General features: G+C 44.7%; 1 protein-coding gene across 2 annotated transcripts in view; it reads right to left on the reverse strand.

Annotated features, from left to right (window-relative positions):
* The window catches only part of OSBPL2 (oxysterol binding protein like 2), a 34,778-nt gene extending 24,510 nt beyond the window's left edge, over window positions 1-10,268 (reverse strand). The window contains exons 1-2 of one of the 2 annotated variants that reach the window (XM_054081338.1): window positions 10,142-10,268; window positions 9,184-9,279 (exon numbers count right to left, since the gene is read on the reverse strand). The gene's annotated coding sequence lies outside the window, so the exon portion shown is untranslated. The remainder of the gene's footprint in view (window positions 1-9,183; window positions 9,280-10,141) is intronic. The other variant, XM_054081339.1, reaches the window with a different exon arrangement.
* Window positions 10,269-23,875: the final 13,607 nt, after the last annotated feature.

Genomic DNA, 23,875 nt, shown 5'->3' on the forward strand with positions numbered 1-23,875 from the left:
CTGACACAGAATCGAGGAAAGAGCAAAACCCTCTTAACTAACAACAGGTTCAAGAGTAGCAGCTAGCTCAGATTTCTGGGTGAACTAAACAGCAGAAGCGGTAACGCTGTTCTAAACCTGCACTGTAAATGCAGGTCAGTGTACCTACCCTTGTGTTATCTTGCCTAGCGGAAGCCAGGCGTTGACTCTTGCGTATGCTTGTTCATACCAAAGCTGTTGTCAGTCTTGGAGAGCTTCTCCAAACTCCCCAGCCCCATCAGCAATACATCCAGCAGCATCTCTTCCAAGGTCTCCAAATACCTCATATCTTTGTGGAAAATCTGTCCTTGAGAATGCATATTTTAAGGCTATTCATTAGCATACAGCAATTGGATTTGTTATGGGATTTGTGTGCACAAACAGGAACTGCCACATTTATTTTCATTTTTGTAATAGACCAATTTCCCTAAAGGAGAGATGCTATTTTTGAAGCCCAAACTGAAAGATAACAGATAAAAACATCCCGAAAAAGTATAATACCTATTCCAACAGTACAGCTTCATAACCTGTTGTGAGCCTGTACTGCAGGCTGTATTTATTATCTTATATTTGCTGTGAGAAATTGACAGTACTAGGTTGTCCAGAATAGTCAAAATATTATTTTAATCTTTGAAATTACATTTAAAGCCAATGCCAAAGCAATTAATAGGAAGAAAACAAAGCTTAATACAATTTATTGAAGCAAGTCTAAAACAAAAGTCTGTCTTTGGGCAGAACCTAGTTTTTCTAGTCATTTTGCTTATCTGAAAGCCAACACACTCAAAACCAGACTAGCAAGAGTTAAGGTAAGCATATCATGCAGCATCACTTGTAATAGCTTCTGGTATCTCCTAATCAAAGACTACCTTTTTGGTTCCCCTGAAACAAGCTTTCCACCTTGGCAAAGTGGTAAAGCCATCCACAAACAGGTTAAACAAGATACGATGCTGTCCAATAAGACAGTTTAGAAACGCAGATACCAAAGCTGAAATAAGAGTGCTGTGATCCCAAGCAAGTAACCCCAAACCTGAACAACGTCACACCAGCAAAAAGCTTGTTGGGTACTATTGTTATTAAAAGGTCTCATGGGTGCTGTGCAAGGACCACGGACAGTCCTTTTCTTAAAGGATATGAGGATGTTTTGCAAAGACAGTGTGGGAACAAAGCTACAGGCGGGAATGAGGCAATAAAAGTGCAAGACATTGCAAATCACTTTATAAAGCATCTAGTTTGCACAGTGCATTCTCTGACGTGTGTGAGCATCAACAGCAGAAGAGATGCAGGCATTCCTCGTGAAGAGAGATTCCACCTTCTCAGTCTGACACCAAAGACATGGAGATCCACTGCCTGTGGAGCAGTCATAGGCTGCTCTCTGGCACCTGTATTCTCCACACCTATGGACCAGGTGAGGCTGTGCAGACAACCAGCAACGGTTGTCCATAACATTATATCATTCGCTAAGAGCTCTATCGAGTACTAAAAGTTGAAGCTTCCCCTTCCCTTTCTCTGGGTAGGTTAGTAATCCCTCAAGTTTGTCACTATGTGTGCTTATGCCTTCCCAAATTTCATTTCTCAACAGAAGAAAAGAAAAACAAAAAGACACCTTTTCTCCGTGTTAAGACCATGGATCCTCAGGAACCATATCGTGCTTGGTGGTTTTAATTGGTGTATCTGTTCAAAACAATCTGTAAGGGTTGAAACATGCAATTGCTATGACTTCGTTAATTCAACATAACTAGTTACTCCATACTAACTTGTTCTTCTGTATTAACCCTCAACAAAGACGCAGCTGGTTAACCAAAAGTTACTCCTCCTTAAAGAAACATTTACATTTCTATAGAAAGGTAAGGCTTTACAGCTGGAACAGCTAATTGGACTGGAATGCAGTTTGGCAAGCCTAGTTTTGAAGTCTGGCTGCCCAACTACAGCTGCAGTGTCTTATTCCTCCAGACCTGAAGTTGAAATTCCACATCATGCACCAGTTCTGGAAAGCCACATGTTTGTTGACATCATCCTTCTACCTTTACAAATCCTGAGGGTTTGCTCACATGGTCTGGCTCTGTGAGACCAAGGAGCACTTAAGTAAAACCAGTAAGGAAACAGTGAACAGCCATGAAAATAAACACAGACGCCCGCCAGCATGAGCAGGTAGGGTGTTAGAAGTTCAATACACTGGAATTAGGGAGCCACCAAAGAATTAATGAACTAGCACATTCATCAGCTTTCTCATGTGCCTAGTGAGGTTTTGCTGGATGTGCACTTCCACTGCAAATTTTAAAGGAAATTAAGTTTATTAACTTGCAAGTATTTTACTTTCAAGCAAGGGGGGAAAAGAAACAAAACAAAGAAAAAAAAAGAAACAAAAAAAAAAGGGAAAAAAGAAAGTCAAATGAGGCTTTCCTCAAAAAAACATGATGAAAACTTTCTGCCAAATCACATATAATACTGCACAAGTATTGCCAAAAGAATGGGTAAATCCCATGAAAAATTCTGAAAATACACACAGTTTCCAGATTTTTGCTTTTCCTTAATGGGTCAAAAGGGCAAAACATCAATTTAATAGAAATAGTATATTTAGAATTTAAAATTAGCTTGAAATAAAGGAAAATTCATTCCATGCCCTGTTTAATTCACCTAACAGCACATGTTAATAAAGAGTAAAATTTTCATTAGTTCACTATCTTGGTTTCAGGATGCACCTTCTGTCTAGAAAGAGAGGCCAGAAGAGCCAGCAGAGGATCATATATACACACCCTTCATATTGACACTAAAAGTGATAAATAACAAAGGAAGGAGAACAAAAAAGCATTCCTACAACATGACTGGTGGAATAAGAGCCAACCCCACCTTCTCTTGAGTTGCCAGCTGAAATAAAAGATAGCTGTAGTACTTCAAGGGACAGAAATAAATAGCTTGAACTAGAAGATAAATATTCATGTGTTTTTGCTTCATACACATCTCCTGAAAGCATCAAACTGCAGTGTTTCATCTCTGAATGAAAGCTTCAGCAAGGATGAATCTTAATTGACTCACTAAATTAGGTTACCAACAACACTGGATTAAAAGCATGTATAAAAATTAGCCAAGAAGTCAATTTAATTGACAATTTAGATACCTGCCGTAATTATTATGCACTTAAAATCTCTTCAGCCAAAGAATAGCTGCACAGATGGCAGAATCCAGAAGAGGATTTTATTTACCAAGTTCAATTTGTTTCTTACTCCAAAGTCCAAATGCAATAGCATCTTCCATCAAGGCGTCTTGGCAAGATGAAATCCACTGCACATGCACAGTAAAAGAAGGGTAATTCCTTCTCAAGTCTGTTCAAGTGCAGAGGTTGAGTGAGGAGGATCAGCTGAAGCCCTGGCCCACTGTTACTTTTCCATTCCACTGAAGACTGCAGCTATCCCAATCTTAGGCCTTAATATAGCTGGGAGATATTAAATGCCTTGGGGACAGCTAAGGAACTGTACTGGGTCCTGCTGGATGGAGCAGCCCATACAGTTGTTATGCTTTGGATTTGTGATCAAACCAATGCTGATATCACATCCATGAAAAGCGATTACACTGCGTCAAGGTTTTCTCCCTTTCTCCCTCAGCCCCCACAGCAAACTGGCTATGAGGAACAAGAGGATGGAAGGCAATGCAGCTGGGACAGCTGACCCCAGCTGACGGAATGGATATTCCTGACCACATACTGCCATGCTCAGCAACAAAACTAGAGGAGATTTTTTTCAGCGGCTGCCATTGCTCAGACTGGCTGGGCACAGCTCAGCGGACAGTGGGTAAGTGCTTTTGTATCTCTTCTAGAATCATAGAAGCACAGAACAGTTTGGGTCGGAAGGGACCTCAAAGTCCATCCGATTCCATCCCAAGGGACACTTGCCACTGGATCCTCTTGCTCCAAGCCCCATCCAACCTGGCCTGGAACACCTCCAGGGATGGGGCAGCCACCACTGCTCTCGGCAACCCACGCCAGTGCCTCCCCACCCTCATTATGAAGAATTTCTTCCTGTTGTATAATCTAAATCTTCCCCTTTTCAATTTAAAGCCATTCCCCTGCCTTTACTTGAAGCATCTCTGTCTTTATCCCCAAGTTTTCTCACTTTTGCCCTTCCAATTCTCTCCCACATCCCACGGAAGGGGAGCTGTGTGGAACTCAGCTGCCTGCCAGGGTCAGCCCACAACAAAACCAAAGCAGCAAACCCTCTTAAACCGATAGTTCAGCTGAACTTTATTTTTAAAGCGCTTGAAACAATGGTGGCAGCAAAATGAACATCTGAAAACTTAGCTTTGAACACACGAGCCAAACAGATTTATGGCAGAAAGAACCACGTTCCGTTCTCTCAGGAACACAGATTTTTGGTGATACTTCACAGGAATCGGAGCCAACTGAAACACTAGAATTCTGGTTTGCAACCGAGTTAAAGCTACAGAATTTGTTCCTGCATCAGAACAAACCACAGCAGCTGTCCCACACCCTAAGCACTGCCCCCAGCACAAAGCTACAGGGCTGCTATCAGAAGTACTGTTTATTGGGCAGAAAAATGGTAAAGATTAAACTGGACAGAAAATACCCTCGCAGTACAGCGCTCACTGACCTACAGAACCAATGGCTAACCCCAGCTTCACTTCAGCCAAACAGCCTGTTCTACAGGCAAGGATACTGGCTCGCAGAGCTTCCACCAAACAAACTGAAAGACCAAGGAAACTTGATTCCATCACTTTTAGTATTTTCTGGTGCAAAACACTTCACTGAAATCCCCACAGAACTCTGTAAGAGTACTCCCTTTTTAACACTACAGCAAATAGCTGAGACATTTTTCCACCTGAGAGCATCTCGTACAGCACTCTTTGGATTTTGTAGCTTTCCCTTGAAAATTATTTTATTGCCCTCAAGTGTGAAAGATCACAAAATTCTGTTTTACATGCCTTATTTACCCATGATGTATAACTCTAGGTTTGATCGCAACCCATAAACAACCTCACTTCTAGCCACACTGTTAAAAAAATGAGCAATTCAATACCATATTGTAAACCTAGTTATTTCTTAGAAGTTCCCCGAGGATTTGTTTTATCTTATTTGTAAGAGATAAGGTGGAAAGTAATCAATAACTCCAAGCACAGTGGCTTTGGACACAAGTGCCAGTAGGTATAAAATTAATGATTTATGAACACTTCTTTGAACCCAAACTTACTTTGAAGGTAAAATTAAATATGCTTGAATGTTTCTCATCATAATGCAGCCATCTGTACAAATCGATCACTGAAGTTCATGAATGTAAAGACAATTAACAGCAGATAACACAATGGGAGAAAACCCCTAGACCAGTAAAAACAGTGATAGGTTTAAGTTTATGGATCTTCCTACTCAAAGGCACTTTTCAAGCTCTGTCTGCGCAGTCTCATGCTGTCTGGGCAGGTATAGTTTTACATTTATCCTGTGCAAGGTATCATACAAATAATTTTCATGGAGATTCCTAAACACTTTTGATAGCAGTCATACTGCAAATAATGCAAGACAACAGCTGACTAACCTAGTCCAAAGCCCTACAGAGCAAGAAACTGTATTTTATGCCTGGCAACAGTTCCTCACACGTTGTATTCTGCAGCATGAGCTCGTACACACAGCTAGCAGACTTCAGAGTTTTAAGATGATACCCCAAATACGCAACAGCTTTAGAAAGTCAGAGCTTCTGCTATCTTTGGATCTCCTTTAAAGTCACATTTATAGTAGACACTTTATGGATTCCAGTATAAGTGTGCTTCTGTGTTTGGTGTTGATACAAACTAGAGTTCAGTTTTAATGAAGAATCCACCTCGCTATCTGCTCAAAAACATTAACCTACGTAATAAAATAATTGCAAAGCACTGAGAACTACATTCAAGGCAAAATAAGAGCATGTAAATAAAGTTATTTGCAACTCTAAACATAGACAGCCTTTTTGTTTCACTATTAAAGAAATATTTAACAGTTTCATTGATGCTGTGCAAAACCCAGCAAGAACCCATGCACAAGGGAGAAGTTCTGTCTTCCTAACAAAGTTCTCATTTTGTGCAGTAAGCAAACATGCTGCTAAATGGACCATGATAAATGGGCTGGTGAGTTAACTTCTCTGCAGCCTTAACATGTTCATGTTCTATAATTGAGCGTTATTAAAAGGATTCTCATTCTCACTTGATCACACTGACACATTGTAGGAACAGAGCCTGCCTTGGCGGCCAGAGTTGCTCAGGTCTGGAATGAGTGACATGAACCACAGAATTCAAATTCATCTTCAAACTCTCTGTGTTACCGGTACTTTGAAAGTATCAGTAGAATCAAAACCAGATGAGATACATCAACAGATTCTTTTAGGAGCTCTAAAAAAAAACCTGACTCAGAAAAGTAATGCTAGTACAAATATAATGAGGTTATCCATTCAGGAAAACACTTCTTGGCAAATACCATAAACACGCAGACTTCTTTGTCGTGGCCCAGAACTTCATAGCATCCCAACAGCCACAAACCTTATTTCACCTCAAACTCCAAGCAGCTCAACAAAGGACCTGAACTCAACGCCATAGATCAAGGCTTCCATTCACTCTAATGCCATGGACAGGTGTTCCGTGTCCAATAGAGCAACATCCAGTTTAAGTTTTGGGGCATAAAAACAAGAGGGCCAAGATTAAAAGGTGCAGGTGTATTTCTGCAGCTGCAGGCACAATTCACTGTTTGTGCACCCTCCTGTCAGATTTATAAACAATCACAGGCAGACAACTGCTATCCAGCCTCCTGCATTTTCTGAATGGAGGCTGCTGTAATTCACTAGAAATCTGTCTCATTAAATTAGGTGCATAATAAAATATACTGAAATAATCTAAAGCATCTGTCTAGACCAGCAAATGAATTTCCAGTTGTAACTGTATTTAAAAAAAAACAAGTTTAAGTAAGCTTAGTCTATTCTTGTAACTTATTGATCCTGAAAATTAAGACATTATCTTTGTGCGCTGAATCAACAATGAATTGTTTTAAGAGTATAACTGAAAGTAATAGTGAGCCACATTTGACACATTCTAATTGCTTGCTGCTCTCATGCCCTATTACAAGCCCTTAAGTATACAAAGTAAATAATTACATCATCACACATTCTCCTGCATAGTAAATATTAAGAATTCGAGGCCAGAGATCATAGATTCTTTCGTTCCAAGTTCTATAGTGGTCTATTCCACAAAATAATAAAAACATGAAGGAATGCATATAAGGCATAACCAATATTTTTCCACACTAGGAAGCATATCAAAGTCCCCTATCTTGGCATAAGTAGCAGATATAGGGTGACCGAGTGTTTCATTCTCTCACTTTCCCATTTACTCAGCTGTGTGATGATGCCCCTGCGATCAGTTACATATTCAAACTCAGCAAAACCATTCAAGATGTTGAGCACTCTATATTTAACCCATACCCTTCGCACTCCTGATTTTGTGCATTTTTTCCAAAAAAAATATAAGAGAACCAAATGTTTTAGTTATTCCACAGAGAACAGACTAACCACTAAGAATTTAAAACACAGTATCAGCATCATATACCGACATTTCTTATCAGATAGCTTCATGAATCGGGTGACCAAACTGATGCCAAGCAAAGGACTAGAAAAAGTGCCAACTTGTAAATGCAAATTCTAGTCATCTAGTAGCATGATGTAACATTGCATTGTTCAAGGTCAAGTTACTTCAAATACCAAAGCGAGTGCATTACTTGCTTAAAAATTGCAGTGTAGTTGCATGTGAATCTTGCTTTCAAACAAGAAAAAAAAAAAGAATCATCTGACTGGCACTACAAACAGTCATTTAAAAATATAGCCTTATCAAAGCAAAAAAACCTGACTGGTACGTTTTCCAGCCAACGCTAAAATAACAGAAAGCTAAGCTTTCCCCTTTTGTTCTAGGTCAGCACGTATGAAGTTCACACAGTAGAATTCACAAGAAGAAAGCCTGAAAGAAACACCCGTTTCAATCATAAGACTTGTCAGCTTAAGCCAGTACCTATCATAGAAAGTAGTAACAGGCTTCAAATTGATTAAAGAAACCACCCAAGAGCAAAAAATGACCCTTCATGATCAGTTACCAAATCAAGTACATTTGCATACATGTGAGCAAGCAAATAACTACGTGCACTGCTCTGCTTTTCAGTATTGCATCAACTGAAGCCTCTAACCTTCAGCTACTTGCAGGCACAGAGTTCGGTGTCTAATCTTTTCTATCTTAAGCTTTTGTCTTCTAAGATCATATGGGCACAGCTGAAGAGCTGGTTTTGGAGAGAAATGGCATATTTACTCCTGGACAGCAGATGTCTCAGTGCTTCCTTTCAAGTTACAAGTTCGTTTTGAGGTGCTGTCAGTGCAGGAAAGCAACATTAAAAATCGCTCTTGATCTCATTCCAGATTGCCCTCAACTTTCTGTCACGCGGTCAAACATTTGTATGACTTGACAACTATTTTAAGAAAAGCTGTGTTTACAGTAACTAAAACCCCAAGAGGTTACTTAGGGGAAAATGACTGCTCAGAACTCCTTGCTTCCATGCTAGTTTAGCCAGTTCTCCCACTTCCATCCCACGGTGGCACAATGCTTTATGCTTGGAAGTTACCCAAGTCACTGCTTCCAGAAGTTGCCCTGAGGCTTTAGAAGTCCCATAGCATGCTGGTATAAAGTTTTTTAAGGGGATATATATGTGGTTGCCCCCAGATGTCAATATGGAGTTACTGAACTTTGCAAGTTTAAGTTGGAATAAAACATATTTATTTTTTCTTGTAGGAATAAGCTTGAAAAAAGGAAACGCTATGAGAAGAGTAATGTTAATTTATACTGCAAATCTATAACTCCAGTTCACTTTTCCTTTTGGAAAACTTAAATGAAGGCTATGTATTTTAATTGAGAAAATTCAAAATAAATAAAAGCAATATCTGTTTGTGTTGAACAAGCTTAAGCAGATACTTCTGAGGGACAGGGCAGACACAAAGAACAGAAGGTGATTTTGAACCTAGATCTGAAATCCTGGCCTACAAATGCTGCAGAGCAGCAAACCACTTCCGAAAGGAGTCCTACATCGAAAGAGATTGATGGAAGCAACATGATTAATTATATTAATTAATACCCAAATTAAATAAAGGACAACATAATTTATACCTTTGTTACCATGCAGAAGTTCTGGTGGCATGTCATTTAAAAAAAAGCCTTTTTTCCTGCTATTTTTCCCATCTTGTTGTTTCCCTTTCAGGAGCTCTGTAAGAGAAACATAGAGTAGGTAACTGAAGGATAAAATAAAAAGCCAAACTCCAATAAATCCTGACTGCTCGCTGCACTTCAGCTGTGCCCGACAAGGCCCTCTGAGGCTGCTGCACCATGCTGAACCTCACCTTGACACAGTCACCTTGGGAACTGGCTGTCAGAGAATGGTTTGGGTTGGAAGAGACTTTAGAGATCACCCAGTTCCAAAGCCCCTGTTGGTATTAGTCTTTTCCAGGGATGGCATACATATGCTCCTGAAAAAAGTGCTCCAATATTTAGCATAACCAACCACAGCTGTTTATAAATCATAGACTCAGTGATTCAGAAGGGTTTGGGTTGGAAGAGACCTTAACGATCATCTCATTCCATGGGCAGGGACACCTCCCACTGGATCAGAGAGCTCGGAATTCCATCCAACCTGGCCTTGAACACCTCCAGGGATGGGGCAGCCACCACTGCTCTGGGCAATCTGGGCCAGGGCCTCCCCACCCTCACTGTGAAAAATTTCTTCCGAAGAGCTCATCTCAATCTCCCCTTCTTCAGCTCAACACCGCTCCCTCTCGCCCTATTCCTGATGAGGCCCCCCCCCCCCCCCCCAGCTCCATGCGGGCTCCCCCGCTGGGCCGCCCAGCAAAGCAACCAGGCAAAGCCCCGCAATGAGAGAACACCCTGCCCAGGGCAGCGCCAACGTGGGGCCCGGCCCGGGATGCTGAGGGGAGGCAGCACCGCTCCCCGCCGCCACCGACCCCGCTGAGCACCCGAGGGCTCAGGGGCGCTGCCGCGGCCCGGGGGAGCCGCTCCGGCCGTTCCCCTGCCGAGGAGAGCCAGCCCCGCGCGGGCAGAGCGTCCGCCTTACCTAGCACAGCGCTCCCGCACCGGCCCTGCGGCCGCTGACACCGAGGCGGAAGTGCGGCCCTGGAAGCGGCCGAGCGACGCGCGCCTCAGCCAATCGCAGAGCACGGTCTCCGCCGAGTGACCAATCAGCTTCCACCACCCACCTGCTGGGGGCGGGGAGAATGCTAATCAGGCGCCCCAGCCTTACGGCCCCGCGCCGCGCCACTGCTAGGGAGGGCGCCGGCCAATGGCGCGGAGGGGGCGGGGTTATGCAGATAAGGGAGGCATCGGGCGGCTCCGCCGTCACGGACGGCCTCAACGGGCGCGTTTCGGAGGGGAGGGTGGAGCCGCCTGTGCACCAATGCCCTCCGCTGTTGCTGGACCGATAGCGGCGCATTGTGCTTTGTGGAGCGCTTGCATCATCTGCCAGCTGTGGAGTGCAGACTTAGTTGCCACAACCTAGATAGTATGAGCTGTCCTTCTTACTAGGGGTGCGGGTAGCTGAAGAGTCTTGCTACTTATACGTCTTTGTACGTGAAGAGTGGTTCTTCGTGGAGACCTGTACGCACTGTCTTTTTCTGTGTTGTGAGATGAATTTAACCAATTTTAGGGCTTTTTAGTCGTTCTTGCCACGTTTGAAGCATAGCATGTGTCGCCTGTAAGCCACAGGCTGTAACATTTCCCATGCACGTTAATAATGGATATCTGGGAATCCTGGAGAAACAATTAAAACCTGGCATCTGGGAATCCCAGAGGAATGATCCATAAACTCACGGGCCATGGTCACAGTCCTCGCCTGCCAGCGGGACATGTCCCTGCCCATGGCAGCAGGTTGAAACTGGATGATGTTTAAGGTCCCTTCCAACCCAAACTATTCCATGATTCTGTTCCCACACTGGCACTTGCACACACGCAGCAGGGAACTGCAGGCAGGTCCATAAGTGTCCCCATCAGGGTTAATTACCAGTGTGCTAAAGCAATTGAGACTATTTGTAGATGTTGATGCAAGTATCAAAGCAAAGTCCTTTGCTGCCTGGCTCCCTCCTGCCCTCCCCAAATGCTTTACGTGGCACACGGTTGCTTCTGGAGCGTTACTCACCCTAAACGAACTGACAGCTCCTGGCCATCAGCCACACGCTGACAATATATGCAACATGAGTGAACGCTGATTATGTCCTTTCTCTGGCAGAAATGTAAGGTATTAAATGAAATCTTCCACTGCAGGTTTGGATCGAGGAGTGTTTTGAGGGGGGCGCAGCTGGCCCTCAGGATCTCTCTCTGAATCCAGTATCGCTACACCCACGTGTTGTTTCCCTCCTGCGTTCATTCAGGCTGAGTTGCAAGGCAGGTGGTGTTGGACTCAATCTTTAGGGAAAACAAGTCTTTGGGATCAAAGGACAATTTGTACCATGCCAAATCTGTTTTTAAGATTTTCCTTATTTGCCCAGAAAAGTGATTCTTTTTTCCAGTCAGCCCTGGTTCAGCAACCCACCCCTGGATTGCTCAGTATCAAGCTCAACATCAAGCACAGAAATACTTCTGCAGCGTTCAAGCAAAAGCCCAAACCAGAAAGTAAGCATGAATTTAAATTGTTTTCTGACTGAACGGGCCTTTGTCGTGACTAAACAGCTGTTCTGGAAGAGTTCTTCAAAAGGATCACAGAAAGAAAAACCCACGGATTAGGTGGCCATGGAAAACTGAATTTGTGTAGCTTTTTCAGGTCTTAATTGAAGGCATCCATGTTCTGAGCCTGCCACAAAAATCCTTTTCTCGGGCATTTCATGGCCATTTGAGCTAAAGGCCCATACTTAGCGAAAACAAGGCTAATTGCCAACTTCTTTGTTAAATATTCAGGGACAACTCTCTAGCAATACAAAATGACAAAAAAAAAACCCTAAAATTGGACAAGGAGAAGAATACAACTCTGTATTTATCTCCATTCTGTGTTGGCAATGAGAGGAAAACCAGTCACCTTTTAAAGGAGATGAGATGGAAAATTTTGCCTTGGTGGCCAAGTTTTGCAACATTAGAAGTAATTAAAACGGGATTTTATAGTGGAAATATTGAGCAACTGTCTCAGGCATAGGTGTAACCGTCAGCTCCACCTGCAATAAACCCAGCTGTTCCTCTCCTGTGGAGCAACACAATCCGCTTAGAAAACTGATCCCAGCAAACCTTCCTCTTGCAGCAGATTTACAGAACCTAAATTGCGACAGAATAAGGAAGGGCAAAATGGAAAAACAAAACACACTGATCCTGTCATCTAGAGGTAGCGCAAAGAAAACTGGCACGTTAGAGTGAAAGTAGTGATGGCCTTTCACCGGCTGTATGTAAGCAGAGACAAATGCCTGTTCTCTCCTCCAGATAAACCGGTGGCCAAAGGCAGCCGCTTCGGTCCGACGCGTGTGGGCAAGTGCTCCGCTCTGCCATGGGAAGCTCTGTTCAGACTTCTCGCCAGGGAGCTTCAAAACCAAACACATTCATTTAGCGACTGCTCCAGCATCTTCTGCCCGACATTGCAATGATTCCCTCTCTGTGCCTCTGCTGCGCCAAGCTGGGGTTCCCGGAGCACTGTGCCCCCACGGCCTGCCGAGCGCTGCAAGAGGGAATTTCAAAGGCACCGCGTTGTCCTTATGTGCTTGGAAACACTCCTGCTCCTGTTTACCAAAAGCTTTACCTCAGAGGAGGATGAGGCTTGTCCACACTTGAAAGCCTGTTTGGACTAATGGAGAGCGTGAATTAAAAGTGCAGGAGCAGTCCCGAAATATCTCTGGGCAGATAAGCCCTGTGGTATCGAAACAATTGATTAAACGAGCTGTCACTAATTGCAAAATCAGTGGAGAAGGGAAATAAATGTGATCAGGAGGCGGGATGGTCACACATCCCAGCACTGGCGGGGACGAGGCAGGTTTGGGTTTGCCATCAGTCATAAGGAGACGTGGAAGCAGGATGTGGGGAAGGAACAAACCTCCTGAGAGGATGAGTGGGACTGCAGCCAGCGGCACAGCCCACCTCCGGTTATCGCCCAGCCTGTGGCACCGGGCAGGAGCTCACCAGCCCTGGGCAGGTACCAGCCTAGACAACCACGCTGTGCCCGCACGGAGGTGGTGGCTTTCACATCCTGTTCTCTGCAGCTTTCTTGTTAAATATTAATTGTGATTATTATAAGACGGCGCACCCGTGTCACGCCGTGCTGGAGGCTGTGCAAACACGGCATAGAGAGAAACTTTCTGCCTTAAAGAACCTGCAGTGGCAAAGTGTCCCTCTTCCCACGAGAGAGCAGATTGCATCCAGTCACAAGGGAGCCAGACACCACTTTGCAAAATGGGAAATGTCCAAATCTTCCACAATCTGAATGATAAATATTTCCTCCTATTGCCTGTCTCATCTCACAAGATAGATGTTCTAAATTCTATTAATGGCAATGGTGTATTTTAACCTGCTGGCACTAAAAAAATGGACGGTATTGTGAAAGACAGCGACTGTGATTGTGTGTCATATAAATTTATTTAATATGAAAAAAGACATTGAGAAAGCAAATATTAGTTAGACTGATAAGGCTTTAGTGAAAAACATGGTAATGCTGAGACCACATTAATTTTAACCAGAATCTTGAAGAAAAAGCAATTCAAGAGAAAAAAAGGATCCGTAAATAATGAGGAACATGGCAAAAGCTGAATAAGTAGAAATAGCCAGTCTTCTAAAACGCTGAATAAGCGTGTTCTTTGTAATGGCGTGGAAAGGAAAAGACAAAACAGTCTGTATCCTCCGCTTCAGTGATAATTTCCCTGGGAGCTGCACCCATTCAGCTGAGGACAGCTCAGGCTCTGCGCCACTTCTCCTCAATATAAAATAAAGATTTGAAAATCTCTGTGATCAAAGTTGTGAAAGCTTAAAAGCCAAATGCTGAGTGTCGCAGAGGTTTTCCACGGTAAGACAGAAAGCTCCTTACAAGCCATGCTTTCTCACAAAGTCTAGACGTTACCCTCTGCTGAATCCCAAATACTTCTGCTTCCAGATACAACTTCTGGCACTGGAAACTCCTGCTCCTGGAGCCGAGTTGCAATGAGCAGGAGGTTCTGCTTAGGATAAAAATAGTTAGGCAAAACTAGGTCACTTCCATATCCCATCTCACTCTCCCTGGGATGAAAGTCAATGGTTTTCTCACATCCCTGTAGCAGGGAGAACTGGGACAAGTCAGCTTTGACTCACAGCTTCAATCCCCCTCCACTTGCGTTGGGTTTGGAAGGCACTGTGCAGCGACACCAGAGCCCCCATGGAGCCCAACTTTTAGACACCCACTCCCACCTGCAGTTTCAGCCCTCTCCGTTTCAAGAGTGGATCTGACGACACTATTTTCCCAGTGCCTATGTGCCGTCACTCTGCCGCCAGCTGATCTGCCAATGATCAGTGATGCTTTATATCCTAATAGAGGTTGATTTATCAAACTTGCCCACAGAAGTGTCTTATTTAGAATTAATTACAGTGTCTGCTTTTAACTACGTGTACAGCAGCATGGCAAGTTACCCTTTGGACTAAATTTCTGTCTATGGCAAGGATGGCAATACTTACATCAGAGTTTAATTCAGTGGCTCGTATGAAGGTCTCTTTCTGGAAACTGAAGTCAATAGAAGCTAATTACACTTATTGATGCAAGATCAGATTTAACGTGTGAGTAAAATTTAACCTGTCTGAGTGCTTCCTTGGTAACTTATCTCTGTCTCCAGGATCTCACCCATCTAAGTGGCTGTGTGGGACGGGTGTGCACAAGGCAGGAAAAAGGAGTGCTCCTCACAGCCCACAGTGTGAGGGATATTTTCCTTTGGACACTCCCCATGCTAAGTCTGAAAGTAGAACACATTTCTACAGCTCAGGTAATAGAGAAGTGCTGCTGTCAGGTAAATTAATTTCATGAATTTATTTAGTGAATTTGACACTATTAACTCAGTAGCACTGTGTTTTCCCAAGTCAGCACCAGTTCCCTCACGCAGTTTTGCTGGCTTTGTGGATCAACAGGCAGCAGAGGAGAGTTTCCCGTGGTGTGGATATGCGTTTTTTGAGTGTTCCTGATGACACATCTGCACTGAGCCCCACAGCACGGGGAGTGGCCACCAGGGCTAGTGAAGGTCACAGCATGAGGACAACTGCTCTCACGTCCATGGTGTCACCTCCTCATGATGCAGCACGGAACTCAGGCATCTACTGACTCTGGGAATGGGCTCAGGCCAGCTCAGCCCTGCAATGTTGTAAAAGATCTCTAGATTTTAACCCTACCACATGTGGTTGCCAGCAACACCTGCCAAAAATCCCCACCAAATCACCAAAAAACACTGGGAAGAGCAGGTTGTAAGCTTTTTTTAGTGGTACACTATAGACTGTTTCGAATCAATTCAGCATGTGATTTTCTTTAACTTTGTGTAATTAGCACCTTTGATCCAGCAAATACTTATATGCACGGATTACTTGCTGGGACGGTCTCCTCTACTGTAGGTAATAAAGTCCTGTTCGCTGGTCCCTAGGCAACCACTAGAATAAATTAATTAGTAACTACAAATTCACAGACATCCCTCAAAATAAGATCCTGATTAATTTTATGTTGCCCCGGTATCTTCTGTGCTTGAAAATTAAATCTAAACTTGCCTGAAAAAAATGATGCTAATTTACAGACTGGTTCTAAAAATAAGTATAAAATTCATCCTGAAATTCAACCCCAAAATACTGTAATAAAACAGATAGGATATCTGAGCATGAACCGAAGACAAAATAACATCAGATCCTGCCCCAGATCCTGTCCCAGATGGAGCCGGGAAGTTTGGCTCTGGATCTGAAGTCTGCTAAACAAGAAATCCCCGACAGGCAGACAAACTAATGTGCCTCTCTCATTAGCTTCTGTGTCAGCTACAGCTGACTCTATTTACTTTTAGACCAGAGGAGGAACTGGGAGCAGAAGGAAAAGAAAAAAGCCTTCATTGATATTCACAATGATGCCTTGCATGTCCAGCATTATTTTTGTCCAAGGGCACTCTTTCAGAAAACGGGAGAAAACATGTGATTAGGTGGAAGAATGGCCATCAGGACTGAAGAAAGGGCCCTGTTGTGAAGGAAGGGGTTGTGTTACTCTGTCTATTAAAGTACCATGAATCATTTTGATTACTGTGTGTGTATTTGGTAACAGATAAGTAAGGTGGACTCAGTATGAGCGCTGGAAAATAAGGGTTTGTTATCTTAACTGAGCTAAGTCTCTAATGATGAAGTCAAATTGGTTGAAATTGCAGCTGGCAAGTGGCAGTTCCCTCACCCTGGTGGAGAAAGAAGGATAAACCCCTTCCTCTTCCCCATTTCCACACAAAATAAATGATGTCCTGAACCCAAAGCACAACCCTGCTCCAGCCCAGAGAGCTGCGCTGAAGGTAGGTGTTCAGTCACCAAAGCTGAGCTTTGTAAAGAGAAATCACCTGTGGGTGTCCGCCTGGCTGGGTTGGCTGTGGCGTTTCCCAAGCACCAAGCACAAACGCCTGCATCCGCAGCCATCCGGCCCCACGGTCACTGACAGGCAGGCAGCAGGAAGGAGTCCTGCCAGCTGGCTGCCTGCTAAGGGTTTCAGCAGTGAGAAACTGCTCTGCCTGCATTGCTGCCCAGGGCTCCTTTCACATTTTGATTTATTCTGTGTCTCCAGGGAAGAGGACCTGGCTTGGAGGGAGGAGGAGAAGCCTCTTTACCTGTGCTCGGCCACTCTGGACACAAAGTGTCCTTGCATTTTTCAAGCCCTGTCATTGGGAAGCAGATTTTGCAGATATTTTCTCTTCATTTACAAGTAGGGAAGGTTTCTCCCTGGCTGACAGACGTCAATTTTGGCTCCAGGCATGGCATTTATACTGGTGTGAATAATGTCCAAGAAGGCACGACTCACAGGAAACTTCTAATCGACCAAGATGTGATTCATTAGTAGGCTTGCACTGTCTGAATTGAAACAGCATCACAAAAACACCACTGAAACCCGCAGGCTGTTTGGCAAGCAAGTGCCCCTGTAACCCTGATGTGCTGCTGAGGGATGGCCAGGACTTCTTCTCGCAGGCTGCTGCGGTGCTGGAGCTGCTGCAGCCCCTCAGGTGCAGAGCTGGGGTCTGCCGGTGATGCAGCTCAAGCTGGGTCCAATGGAATCATCCTCCCTCCAGACACAGCCACTTGTGATTTGGCAGTGGCTTTGCAGAAACCAGAAACAGTCCTTCTCTGGGGCCGTGGAGGCAAAGGGAATGAACACTGGAAGGAGTGAAGTGAGGAAGGAATAGTGTCCAAGGGGCCTCCCATTTCCTCAAATTAATTGTCATAGAATGGTTTGGATTGGAAGGCACCTTTAAAGCTCATCCAGTCCACCGCCCTGCAGTGAGCAGGGACATCGTCAACCAGATCAGGTTGCTCAGAGCCCCATCCAACCTGACCTTGAATGTTTCCAGGCTGAGATTTCAACTGCCTGTCTGGGCAACCTGTGCCCATGTTTCATCACTCTCATTGTGAAAAATTTCTTCCTTATGTTTAGTCTGAATCAACACTCTTTTAGTTTAAAAACATTACCCCTTGTCCTGTTGCTACAGGTCCTATTAAAAAGTCTCTCTCCATCTTTTTTATAAGCCTTCTTTAAGACTGAAAGGCCACAATAAGGTCTCTTTAGAGCCTTCTCTTCTCCAGACCGAACAACCCCAACTCTCAGTTACAAACAGACAACATCCACTCCAGAAACACAGATCAGAGATCTGGGAGGATTTCTGGCAGCAGAAAGGATGGACCTCAAAGGGAATCCCAGCTCCTGCCTTGAAATTAAAGGCTGGAGTGAGGCTTCTTGTGACTTACCATCATCTCTGGCTTGGCAAAGCCCTCCAGCTGCCCAGGTCCTGCTCCCATTCTCCCATTCTCCCTGCTCTACTCTCCCATTCTATTTCTCTTCCTATATATTCAGTACAAACCCATGAATTTGGGTGCATGGCCTCAGGCTGTGGCCACCTGGGTCTCCCACTACTGCTTTACTAGGCAGCAGCAGAGGAGGGTCTTCTGCACACGTCTGCATGAACACAAGCAAAACCAAACGTCCAGAGGCAACTGGAAAGCCGGGCAAGTTATTGGGACAATTGGGGTAGAAATTTTAGCCCACTAAGTGTGAGCATGGGAGCAGCCGCCCACCCCTCAGTTGAGTTGTGCCGTACGTGAGCCATGTGATGATGGTCAAAAAGCTCAACCTCCATCTGGTTGTAGAGAAGAACAGATACAGTCCCAGGAGAGGGATATTGTGAAACTGGGCTTTCCAGATTCCCAGGCATGGAAGTGACAAAATGCAGTGGTTGGAAACCAGACAAAGAACCATCCCTAGCAGCGCTCAGATCAGGGCTGGGCGTTTTTCTAGCCCAGAGAGGGATTAGTGCAGAGCAGCCCTATGCCAGGTGTCAGGGAGGAGACACAAGTGCCCTTTCAGCCATGGTGAACTTTATTAGGTTCTCAGTAAGGAAAAAAAGATTATCTGCTCACAACAGCAGCCTTGTGAGGCTGCTCATGTTCTCCCTGCTTCAGGCAAACAGAATTGGAAGGGCTTTTTCCTACCTTTTGTATGTGCAGCCGCTATTTAATGTAAATGTACTTACCAGAAATTGAATAACTCCCACGCGAGTAATTTTATACCCATCCAACATTTAAATTATGAATGCAATAATCTGCAGCACCACGAGTTACAAGGCAAGGCTAGAATTCCCAAGGCAAGAAAAGTCTATTTTTCTATTTTTAGACTATTCAAGCTGAAATCTTTACTAGGTGTAGGAATTTGCTTCCTTCTGCTTCCTTGGATGTCAATTCGCATTAAAAGTCTCGAGGTTTTGGTGTTTTCAGACTTTTGGGTGGTGCCTGGTCAAACACCAGCAAAACAAACCAGCTACTTTCTGCCACCCATCACTGGGGAAAGAGCGCAAGAAGGAACCCCCTGTGCGAGGCTCTGCAGCTCTGCCTGGGTAACCGACTGCCTAATGGGGTTGCTCTGAGACCGTGGGGAAATGGTGGAATTGCTGGTTTTCCTTGATGACATCCTCCTGCTGGGATGTAACCTGGCACAGGAGCTGTGTGTGTCCACCCCCAGTGGGGCTGTGCTAACCCACACCGAATGGCTCCAGTTTTAGTCCATTGGCAGCAGTTGTACAATGCTGCTGGCTAGAGATTTCAGAAAAGATGCTTCTGACTCCTATTTACAAATGATGTTTAAATTCATGGGATATTTTCTTCTCTAGGGTTTTTTTTTTCCATATTTCAGGTACTTAGTGTTTTACTTCTTGCCCTTTTTCTGGATGGGTACCTAGTAGAGACCAAAACACAATGCGAACCTCTTGCTCTCGACTTGTCCATAGCAGTAGCAGAAAATAAATGAGAGAGAAAAAGGTTAGATACACCACAATGACCAGCAACTCTATTCTCCTGGGCCCCACAAGGGTTCTGTGTCATCCACAGCATGGCAGAAGCACCAGTCTGGGATGAGCAGCTCAGGGGTGGATCAATTTTGAATCACATAAAGCTGTTTATCAGCAGGGCTGATAATAACTGGTTGACAAAATGTAATGCTTCTTCCAAATCAGGACTGTAGAGCAATGCCTTCCACGCCAAGCTCTGTCTAGGATTACATCCAGGTGAGAAATCGCAGCCCTGGCACTCTCTTTTCCAGATAAATCACCCCATCACTATTTCTTAATCAAGCATTGGCAAAATGGAAGTGTGAGTACCAGCTTGTCTGCCCAAACCCAGCTGTGTTGCAGCTCCGTAGCAAGAGCTAAGCATCATTGTTGTGCCTCTACATCTCATATGTGGACCATGTACAGAAATAGATGCTAAATCTCTGTAGGAGCCCAGGTTCTCCGATACCCCATGAAAGGCTCTAGCAGAGTAGATGGACCTTAATTTCCTCCCCTCTGCGGAGAAATCCATTGCTTTCCCTGATGTCACCAGGCTTCGTATATGCTTGGAAGGAAAAGAAAGAGATTGTGGCAAATGGAGATGCAATTTCTCTAAAATGTTGTCTTTTTTTGAGACATAGCAGCAAGAAAAATTATGCAAAGATCAAAGAAAAAGAAGGCTGTGCTCAGGGACGACTAAAAAATAATATAGGGTAGTTGCTGAGCAACTCTCCGATGCAAAATATTGCTATTTTCTGGTACCTCCCCCATCTGTACCAGAGGGATGGTGTCTGGTATTAGTCAAAGAAAAAGTCCATGTGATTGCCTGAGTACAATTAGATCTAAGGTCTTTGCAAACAGCTCCTATCAATCAACATCAAGCCATTGATCTTACATCTAAAGCACTTATTGAAAAAATAAATCATGCTTTTTTTGATCTAATCAACTATTAAGGATTCTTTTCTTCCTTTTTGAGGCTGGATAAATAAAATTCTTCCATCAGAACTTGCTTAATAATTATTCCAGACACACAGTGGACCAAATCCTGAGCGCAAAGCAATGACTCAGAAACCAAAGGCTGATTTCTCTTTCTGTGGTCTTTTTTTTTTTTTTTGTTGAAATAGCTTTTCTTTAACCAGGCATTCACACAATTTGGTGCACAATGCTAAATGCATCCTCATAATCAGGGTATTGTCGCTTATCTGCCTAGAGCTGTGAAGCATGTGTGCCACAGGGACCTGCCTGCTGCAAAGTAGTACCCAAGGACTTTACCTTTCTCCTCCTGCAGTTGGTTCATCTCTGTCCTGCTTTTGTGCAGCTGCTCGCACTCGGTTCCAGCAGCAAAAATGCTTTTGTCCTTCGAGGAGGGGCAATGAGTTTCCATCCTTGGGGATCATCCAACATCAAGATTGCACTGATGCTATCAGACAGCGTGTGCCTCAGGAAGGGCCCACAGGGGCAGATGCCATGACAACTCCATAGCAGGGCTGGGACCTACATCAGGTGATTGCCATCTTCCTCTCCTGCCGGAGTGTCTGGGGACGAGATGTTCAGATCCCTGATAGTCATGGAAATATGTCACTTCATCTCGTTTTGTCACAGAAGTGAATAAACTTGAGGCTCCAAAAAGTAAGGAATTAACAAGGCTATCTTGGGATTGATGCAGACAAGCTGGGCAGGGAAGCAGGTCTGTGTGTTCAGCAATCTGCTAAAGCACACCTGGAGTACAAGGTTCACTGCCTCACTGCCTGCAACCCCTTATGGCACACAGAAAGATGAAGAGGAAAAGCCCAGAGCTCCTACAGTCTCCACCCTAGCCTGCAGAAATGGGTGGACTCTACTTTTCCATTGCCCTCTCCAGGCAGACAGGATGGAGATGAGACTCAACACTGCACTGTGCACCCCAGGAAGGGTCCCCATGAGCACCCCTAGAGTGGGGTCAGGGCTGGTGACCAGCTGAGCCCTTGCATGATTCTTTCTTCCCAAGGGGTGGACCAGAGGCAAAATGATGCTTGACCCACGCTGGCATCAGTGTGGTAGGGCTTGCCTTGCTATTTCCCAGTATTTTTTTAAAAAAAAATTATCCTTTCAAAGCAGCGCAGCCAGCTCAGCTCTACCTCTTGGATGCTGGCAGGTTGCCACCCTTTAATTAAGTCTGCTGTTATGTCTAATGCCGGTGGCAGCATTTCAGAGCAGCAGCGAGGAGGCTGTGGGAATCGGTGCAGGAGATCAGGTGGCTGCGGAGCTGTGTGATGACTTAGACATTCGAGCTAATATGCCAGAGTAATAGTGTCAATATCACACCCCCCCCCTCACTGATCAAATCAGCTGCTGAGCACAGACTGAGCAAAGGCATGGAAAAACTCCTGTGCCTGCAGGGAAGAGGGCAGCCAGGAGCAGAGAGCATTGGTTTGAAACCCTCACTTGGTTGAAATTCCTCTATTCATGACAGAAACAGTGAAAAAAGTGCTGCCAGAGCCGTCTCTGAAGTCCTCTGGTACCAAGGTGCCTGCCCACAGTGCAAATCCAGCTCAGCGGGCTCGAGGCTGCACTCACCTACACCCCGTGCACACGGGCAACCCACGCCTCAGGGGCTGCCGCTGGTCCATGCCCGGCTGAGCCAAGCCTGGGCTGAGCTTCCAGTCCAGGCAAAGGAGCAAGAGCAAGGGAAAGGGCAGTTTTTGCATCTCTCACTGGGCTAGAAATGAGACTGCAGATCAAGTCTGGGCAGTTTTGCCTCCGCTTCTGGTCTCTCTGCACGCAGCAGCTCAACTTGATGCTGTATCACACACCTCTCTATAAACGAGAGTCTGTGACCGGCTGCATTTCACTGTTACTGACCCTCTTTCTTGCAAGATGCAATGTTTTTGTTGATTTCTTCAACCTCATTTCTGCTCACACTGCCTCCGGGGAGCAGAGAGCTGTTCCTCTGCTGTCTATCCTGCAGTTGTGCAACCCCAAGACTGCATTTTTATACCAGTGTGCAACGACCACAGAGGGGATGCAGTGATGAGACCCAGCAAAGTGTGTGCCCACCTCTAAATCCAGGTTTCCAGCAGTTACCCCATCCCCACTACCAGCTGTGTCCTCAGGAGTGTAAAAGTTGAAGCAGATGCTTTGGAAAACCAGCCTTGTGTCACAAATTGCTTTGGGATCTGGACTGGGAAGTGGGACTCTGCCTCCACCAAGTGATCAGCAGAAAGAAGAGGAGAGAAGGACCGGCTCAAGGCAGCACTTGTGCAACACTGCAGACTGGTGCGCAGCATCCTGTGATTTGTATTCTGCCTCTTGATCTTCATCCGCTGTACCCCGGTGCCCTGGAGAAGCTGATCGCTCCCTTGTCCCCACAAGGCAGGCTGATTTGATCTGCTCTGCTCGCAGATAATGCCTTAGACAGAGCAGTGTGGCAATTAAATATTTTCCCTGCTCTATGCTAATGAGAAGCAGGAAGAGCCAACAGAATGCACAATGGCAGATAATTAAAGGCCAGCAATTAACCAACATAATCCTTTCTCTTCCTTGTCCTCACACTGCTTTTTGCAGTGCTCCATGCTTGCCATGAGCCTGACTCAGCAACAGGAGCTGAGAAGATGACGAGCAGAGTGATAGAAAAGCTCTTTAAAGCGCATCCCCTGAAGCCCCATCAGCCCCGATCGTCTCTTTGCAGTGTGGTTCTGCAGGACTGCACAGTGAGGGCAGGAAGGCGAGGTTGACTTCAGATGTTCTGAGCTGCTAAAATTAGTGTCATTATAAAAAAAAAAATAAAACTTAATCATGATAATTGAATTAAAGGGGTATTATGGAACATTTCCCCCTTGTTTTCAAGAAGGCGTGTAACTTGCTGAAACTTTTTGTAATCTAGCTGCTGTAAATAGCAACCCACGTGCTTTCCCAATCTTTTCCTTTTCTTGCTCAACACCAAGTAGCTATTTAGGAACTGGTTTTCAAAATACTCTGAGCTTTGCACAATTAATTTGGATTTAAAAGTCTGCTGGCATGTGCCAATGCTCAAAAAATGGCTGTGACAGGCTGGGCAGATCACAGCTAAAACATCGCCGTGTGCAAACAGATAAGCACATTTTTATACAAGCAAGCTCGGACAGGACTTCTTTGAAACTGGTGAATTGTTTTAAAGCAATGCCACAATATCTTTAAACACCAAGTGTCATACGACATTCTGTTATTCAGAATCACTTCCCTCTGCTTCGCAACCTGCTTGCAAACAAGTGGGATTCGCAAAGGCTGGCTGTGAGCACTGGGAACAGCATCAGCTGCCTGTGATGCATTATTAACAACTGGAATTACGAACTCTGTTCCAGAAAACTGCTCAGAACTGA

This window comes from Cuculus canorus, chromosome 16 (assembly GCF_017976375.1).
Source record: "Cuculus canorus isolate bCucCan1 chromosome 16, bCucCan1.pri, whole genome shotgun sequence".
Classification (NCBI taxonomy): Eukaryota; Metazoa; Chordata; class Aves; order Cuculiformes; family Cuculidae; genus Cuculus; species Cuculus canorus.